A 6336-nucleotide genomic window follows, 5' to 3' on the forward strand; every position below is an offset into this window, starting at 1 on the left:
ATCCAAATTCTCTCTTGTGAAATAATTAGCTGACTAGGCAACACTTGTCACTATCTCTCAGTAAAGCTAGGATCCTTAATTAAATTCACTGAGCAATTACTGTGGGTGAATATTAGTAGTACAGAATACAGCAGATTATGGTGAAGTGAAAAGAAATTTTTCTGTTGTTTTAAGAGGAATTGATATTGTTTTATTTACTTCTGTGTTTATGGAAGAGCATCAGATATTTATATTTGTTTGTCTGTTTTACCCACTAGAATCAGAGGAGCTATTCTACCAAGCTGTCTGATTCAGGAAAGAGCTAAACAATCTATGATATTTGGGGAATTATAATTGAACACTTAAAGCTTATATTGATTCCAGAATAGAAATTCAATTATATGTATTGCCTATGAGGGTATTTCGCTTCTTTGGAAAGAAAAGAAAATACACAAGCATAGAAAGCCATGCAGAGAATAATCCAATAAATCCATTAAACAGGCAATAGTATAACTTCCAGTAATACACAGGAATATCATAACATCACTTCAAGAGTCCCATACTCATAAAAGTATAAAAGTATAGAGTATTTGTATAAAGAAACCTGGCTGTCAGCTGTAATGACCAGATGTTGTTAGTCATATTACACTTATTTGTTACCTTTGTATAAAATAATTTGATGACGCCTGTGATTCTTAGGCAATTCATGTGATTCTCACCTGCCAAGCATTGTTTCCCTTACTACTTGCTCCTTTCTGTCTTAATGCCAAGCACTAATCTACTGCCGTTACCTTAACAATCCCTCTAGTTGTCTTCCCTAGTGTTACCTTTTTGTTGTCCAGCTCTTCCTTCATACTACAACTATATTTCTTGACACTTTCTGACTCCCACCCTACCCACATACCACTACACAGTCAAGTGTCCACCCAAGCGCACACATAATTCTTTATTCTTGTCTACTAATTCCTTTCTCCATGTATTGCTTCCTTCTGTTCACGTGCTTGACAAAGTGATTAACATCTGCTTGCTACAGCAGCAGAATTCAGCTGGTTTTGAAATAAGAGATAAACCACCACTCTTTAGGTGGGATAGTTTTGGAAATATGTATTTCTGTAGCCAATGAATTTTCATTAAGTCTAGTGTGTTTCTGTCTTCTGTAAACTATCAAGTACATAGATAGATTCAGTTGTATGTTGTAAAGATTGTGCCTGATCTGCTCCATATGAGGGACAAGGGGAGAACTTCTTTGCTTAGCTGGCTACCATTTTAACAGAATGAATGAAATGACAAGGTAAAGCTAACATTCTCTACATTTATAGCAGGAAACCTAACAGCGGGAAAAACAAAGACGAAGTACAAGTACTGTCCTTGAAAGTTTGTGCAGGAAACTCCTTGGAAATCTTGAGAAGTGTAGTAGTAAAATCACTTGATTTCCCTGAAATTTCTTAATTGTCAGATTAGCTTCAGAAGACATAAGTAAACTTTAAAAACTGTGTAAGAAAGAAACAGAAAATCAACATATTTTACACTGCTGTGGCTGTCTCTACAGTTATATATTTACTAGCAATTATGTTTGCATCAGGTGCAGAGTTCTTAAGTGAACTTTCTAACTGGCCCTGTGTGCTACAATTTGGTTCATGCTTCCAAGATAACTTGGAGAATGCAAAGTAATTTCTATCTGATTAAACCAAGCTGGAAGATGCACTCGAGGAACACATGTAAAGTACCGTAACCGCTAATGAGCATTCAGTTCACTGAAACATACACTTTCTATTTTGCTTTTGTCTAGATCTGTTTGGGCAGCAGGGTTGTTTGTGTTTTTTTTGTTTTCGGGAGTTACATGGGTATGGTCACTACCTTAATTAGAAAGGGATCAGCTTTTACAACTATGACTAAGTCAGAGTGCATCTCTTTTTCACTATACTTTGGACTGAGGTACAGAATTAAAACACAAGGCTAAAATTCCAGGAAAGAATGTCCCTTCTTCATATAAAGAAAAACAGTGCATGAGCCAGAGGGTGAAAGACACAGTGTTATAAACACAGTCTAAACACCAAGAAGGACTTAAAAGCACACCAAAAGTGCATAGAGTGTAAAATGCTGAGACTCTTGAGAAGTGTTCACTTGCGGGAGATCTACCAGTCCTAGCTAGTATTTGTTTACTTAAACAGTGGGAGAAATCGCATGGCAAAAAAAAAGACCATCCCAGGTAACAAAGCATATCAGTGAAAGCATAGCATTCAATTTTTCTGGCTTTCAGACAGTGTTATTTTTTCTTGTCTATTATATTTATTTGTTCTGCATGTCTCTCAGATCATAAATATACTACTTAAATGTCCTTCTGTGGTCATTTCCTAGCTTAAAAGTACAAATAGTTTTTAAATAAGAACCTGAGATATTACATCATCTAGATAGTTTTCACATACAGGAAACTGGCCAGAAACACTTGTCAGCATACTGTGGAGTCTGAGACTTTGAATAAGGACAAAAAATATGTCAGAGAAACGTGATTTAACTCACATATTGAACTGATCTGTTACCTGTACCCTAAAATAAATCAGCAAAGTCCTGAATCACATGCTCAACATCAGTCATATTTTATAATTGACCTTTTTATATTGCTTATGTCAAACATAGGAAACTTCCCAGTTGTGACAATGACCTTGATGTTTTCTTACCTTTATTTGGTCCATAAAAAAAAAAAAAGAAATATGAAAAGCTTGGATGATTTAGATTTAGAATGCTTGTTTTCTTTCAATGCTGCATTTTTTAAAGGTTGCTTTAAAGTTAACATGAAAATTTATTTATTAAGGACACCTTTCCATGCCCACCCCTGAACAAATGTAATTAGAGTTCAGACGTATTTTTTCTGTTGACTTTATTCTACCATAAATCTCTTCATGTTAAATAGGTTGAAAGGATACAAAAGTTATAAGTACAGTACTGAAACACAAGAACTACTGTGTTCTACTCTGATTTCTGAGCTTAATGTTCTTGAGAATCCTCCTGAAGTCAGATTTTCAAAAGTGTTCAGGCACCAAAAGTAATTTTCAAAGCAGCTATGGTGATTTAGGAATCTTAGTTTCTTTTAAACCGCTTTGAGTTATCTATCTTAGATGCTTTTGTAAATGCCACCAAGAAGGGTGGAGGACAGAGCATTCTTTCCAGGGCTGTTATGTGTTGGGCTATTTCAGGAATCTGAACTGGACTCAATTCTAGAGACTAGTGTAGCAGCTCTAGTCGTGCTGGGGTGGAGATGACACCACCAATCCAAACAACCAGTGTGCACCTCAGCTGTAGGAAGTAATAAAGAGAGCAGAAGTTCCGTATGACAAGTAAATAAATTCCTTCAAATTGCTGATAACTGCAGACCATTATGCTAGACTGGGAAATGCACTCACAAAGGCATATAGCCTGCATTGTCTCATCTTGGGTTTATGTGCCTAACTGTACTGGAAAATACAGTCTTTCATCTCAAACAACATAACACAATTGTTTACAAATATACATAGTTAACTGTAATCCTTGGAACTACTTTTCAGTACATACATTTGAAAATTATTTCTAATTTCCTTTCTGTGTGAGGTGTGAGCATGTCTGTTAGACAGCAGCTATCCCTCACTGTGCTGTTAATGAGTGTTTGCTAATGCTGCTGAAGTTCACATACAGCATAAAGATTTTTGTGATAAAGGTATCTTTGTTGAACATATGAAGGGTTTGTGTGTGCTTGTGCATATAAGTGCATGTAAGTATTTCCATATTAAATGGTGATTACAATATTTTTTATATATACACTCATATATGTAAAAGAGTATACATGTGTATGTATGTGCACACACACGAGCTCTAAGTAGCAACATGCACCTGTAAATACTGATTCAACAAGTCTGATATAGGAAAATATTACCCAAAGATTGAGGGGAAAAATAGTAAATTAATTTTCTTGAAGTTGTTTCTGATAGTCAATTTGTATTCATGTGAGTGCATGATGCTAATGGTAAAAATACTGCACAACACTCACCAGGACTACATGCTTTCACATACTTAATATACAGTTTAAAGAGATCAGGATGTTATAATTGCATAGAGGCCAGTTTATTTTGATTAGCAGTAGTTTTGGGTTAAAAACAGAGCAGAACAAGTGGTTATACAAGCTTTGCAAGTTAGGTCTGAACTTCCTCTGTTATATAGACTTTGCAATAAGGTACAGCAGAGGTAAAATATGTAAGTATTCTGGCAGATGATAGCCTGTGAGTTGTTTCACAGGAGGCACTTCATAATCTTTATTAATGCCTCATTTGTTAACCTTAGTTATGGATAAATCTTTAGGTTAATCTTGTGCGTGATGCATGCAATGATTTCATGCTTGTGCTGCTACAGAATATCATAGTGTGTAATAAAATATGCATTTTACTTGCTGGGCAGAAAACTATACGTACCAAAGGAACACACATCTTTTATTCAGAGATATACTAAGAAGTCAATTTGACAGTATTTCCACTTGCAAAAAGGGAGACATCCATAGCTACTTTGTAGAACTCACTGGGTTTCTCATGGTGTACTAAAGAAAGAAATTAAATTTATCCGCTGGCTTTAGGGGCAGAGTGTCAAGCTTTAAGGGACATAGTCTATATTAAGTAGTAGGTTGGCTTCATACCACAGCCAAACTGGAGATCTGGTGAGAGAACGTCCCAGCTAATTTCTGGTCCAGTGTGCAGGAGGTGGAAGGACAGCAGTTTGAGTGAGAAGTTTGAAATATTTGAAATATTATTTAATTTCTCTAAAACTTCTGAAAAATACCAAAGACTTTTTGTGTATTTATCTGTTCTCCAAAAAGAAAAAAAAAAGACAGATTTTCCTCTGAATTCAATGGGAAAAATGCCTATTAACTCCAGTAATCTGTTTGATTAATAATATTAAACATTCTGAAGCATTCAAAAGCCACTGGGTGTGCTTTTTGATTAGGAAGAGGTAGGTGATGGTAATGGCTTGGTTCTGCTCAAATGGAATCTGTGCTGTTTAATATTTTCATCAATGACATAGACAGTGAGATTGAGTGCACTCTCAGCAAGTTTGCAGATGACATTAAGCGGAGTGGTGCAGCTGACATGCCAGAAGGATGGGATGCCATCCAGAGGGACCTGGACAAGCTTGAGAAGTGAGCCTGTGCGAACTTCATGAGGTTCAATAAGGCCAAGTGCCAGGTCTTGCATTTGGGTCGGGGCAGCCTCTGATATCAATACAGGCTGGGAGATGAAGGGATTGAGAGCAGCCCTGCTGAGAAGGACTTGGGGGTACTGGTGGATGAAAAGCTAGACATGAGCCACCAATGTGTGCTTGCAGCCCAGAAGGCCAACTGTATCCTGGGCTACATCAAGAGAAGGCTGGCCAGCAGGTAGAGGGAAGTGATTCTGCCCCTCTACTTGCGCAGAGAGGTAGTGGAGACCCCATCCCTGGAAACATTCAAAATCAGGTTGGAAGGGGCTCTGAGCAACCTGGTCTAGTTAAAGATGTCCCTGCTCACTACAGGGGGGTTGGGCTAGATGACTCCCAAAGGTCCCTTCCAACCCAAAGCATTCTATGACTGTATGATTCTGTGATTCTATGAACTGCAAAAATACAACATCAAAGTCCCAGAATGAAGCTCCAGTCTCTGTGTCCTGAAATGTCCATGATTTTACCTGTGAACATGGAAGGGAATATTTCAGCCTGAACACTTAAAAATATACATTGCCAAAATAAATTTTAAAAAAAATTATTTAAAAATTTACATTTAAGAATGTAAATTAAAAAGAGTAAAAATAAAGAGCTGAAATTTAGATTTCTTATTTTCTAATAGCATATCTGAAAGCATCTTTTGGTAATATTTAAATGCAACATTATTACAGTAAATTTTTAAATTCCCTTGAGAAGTGTTAATGCCTGTCCCAATTTAAAACTAGGAAATTATTGCAGAGACAACTTCTGGTTTAATTTAATTATAAAAATACCAAGCAATTAATGTGTAATTACAATTTTACCACAATTTCTAGTCATATCAATTTTTGCGATTATGGTTTCTATGCTGTTTTGCAGTTCAAGAATTTATAAATACATTTTTCCAGTGTTTGTAATCTGCTGTGTGTGTAATTTTCACATTTTTCTCTCCTGTCACCAGAATATTAACTACACTCAAGGATATATTTTTCCAATAAAACATATTCTGAAGCACTATCATGTGTTTTCCTAGGAAGATAATGCTGAAATAGATATACTTTGCATATGAATTCTCCCAGCCACTGTGACTCTCGTTCAGGTCCTGCGAATTCTGTGAACACATATTTTGTTAGAAAGTCTGTCTGAATCCCTGACTTACAT

The sequence above is a fragment of the Opisthocomus hoazin genome, chromosome 2, assembly GCF_030867145.1.
Source record: "Opisthocomus hoazin isolate bOpiHoa1 chromosome 2, bOpiHoa1.hap1, whole genome shotgun sequence".
In the NCBI taxonomy this organism is placed as follows: Eukaryota; Metazoa; Chordata; class Aves; order Opisthocomiformes; family Opisthocomidae; genus Opisthocomus; species Opisthocomus hoazin.